At 51.9% G+C, this 1,592-nt stretch overlaps 1 long non-coding RNA gene across 1 annotated transcript; it reads left to right on the top strand.

Annotated features, from left to right (window-relative positions):
- Positions 1–868: 868 nt before the first annotated feature.
- On the top strand, positions 869–1,183 carry LOC128820161 (uncharacterized). The gene is made up of 3 exons (XR_008440846.1): positions 869–898; positions 980–1,020; positions 1,102–1,183. It is a non-coding gene; the product is annotated as an uncharacterized LOC128820161 (long non-coding RNA).
- The last annotated feature ends 409 nt before the right edge of the window (positions 1,184–1,592 follow it).

A 1,592-nucleotide genomic window follows, 5' to 3' on the forward strand; every position in this document is an offset into this window, starting at 1 on the left:
TCATTCTTACCGTAGGCTTTTCAGGCATCCGCTTGTGCAGTTCTCGGAAGACATCGTTTTCTTAGCATCTTCTTCCTGCAGGGTTCTTTGAGCCTCATCGGCTCCGAGCCGTCCGTCTCCCCTAGGTCATCTCGTTCCGCAATCTCTCTGTCCTCGCGGGCATTTTTCTCGCCAAGAGATTTTTCTCCTCGTGGCGTCCCCTCGTTTGTCGTGTCCTGTCCTGTGTCACGGGTGTCTGCACATATTTGTCCCGGAGCTGCTCTGTCCTGCTGCATAGCCTGGTGTAATTGCACAAGTCCTGGAGACCTGCAATTTGGAATGGGGGATGTAGTTGTATTCTAGATGGTATTCCTAGATTCACACAGGATGCTGGGACCTGTTAAGTTATCCTACAGTTGTTTGAATTTTCTCCTAACTTTCTTTCAGATGCAGACATTTAAGATCTGTGGCAGAGCGCCCCTCCTGGGTCAGGGGGTTTTCCCTGAGAAGGTCAGTCGCTGTTTGTATTTGCAGGGGAAGCATACATGGTGACTATGTTACAGCACTGTTCTTTGTCTATTATTAGGCAGTCCAGGCAGATAGCTGCAGTCAAGGCCAAGTGTGCCAGGTGAGCAGTGGACAGAGGCAGTTGTTCTCGCACAGGTCTCAGTTTCTGGTGAAAGTCTAAGCATCCCCTTTTTTTTTTTTTTTATTTTTTTTATTTTAGGCAGTCCTCTTGCGAGATGTCTCTGATCCCAGGTGTCTGAGGCCAGGTGGGTGCAAGCTTAAGGTGTAGGTGGGCGTACTTGTCGGGTCAGGGTGGTGGTCTTTTCTTAGTATCTCAGTGTGGTTTTTTTTGCTTTGTTTCTTTGCAGGTGTCATTGCTGCTCTAGGCGTGTGAAGGAACAGAGTCAAGCGGGTGAGTCGGCATTTAGGCAGGGTGACTCATAGGTGACCGTTATGCGGCAGCACGCTAAGCCTGTACCTTTTCCTTTTGTAGGTATCCTCCTGGCAGCCTGTTGAGTCGCATCAAGATTTCAGGTGAGCCGGGGCAGCGGTGCGTCAGAGTTCCGGGGATTCCTCTTTTGCAGGGCGCTAGTTGCATTTTCTGTTTTGTCTTAGGTACCGTGAGGAGGCGCATAGCTGAAGTTTGGAAACGGCAGCACCGAAGCGGACGTAGAGAACGTGTCGCCGTCCACGTCCGGCTGACGATGGATTTTGTCCGGTCGTCTTGCAAAAGCTAAGTGTCGGGGCCAGTAGGTGGGAGAAGGGGAAAAACCTTTACTATCACAGGAGACAATTAGATGTTAGCTTAGAGGAGAGGCCCATAGTGGGACGGGCCCCTCGGAAGCAGAGGGAGAGGGTTTCTCCTCAGCCTCACCAGAGTCTTCGCCGGGCAGGGCAGTTCCGATCCATCTTCGCGTCCTCGCGAGGTTTGCGTCGGCGGCCTTCTTCGACTCTCGACGTCGTCGTGGATCTTTTCACCCGAGGAGCCCGCCTTCACGTCCGGAGCTCTAGCCACGGTCACGCCGTAGTCATCGCTTTCTTGTCTAGGCCTACTGAGCTTCTTAGGCTTCCTCTTAAGTCCTTTGGCACTAACATCTTGAAAGGAG

The sequence above is a fragment of the Vidua macroura genome, chromosome 28 (genome assembly GCF_024509145.1).
Source record: "Vidua macroura isolate BioBank_ID:100142 chromosome 28, ASM2450914v1, whole genome shotgun sequence".
NCBI lineage: Eukaryota > Metazoa > Chordata > Aves > Passeriformes > Viduidae > Vidua > Vidua macroura.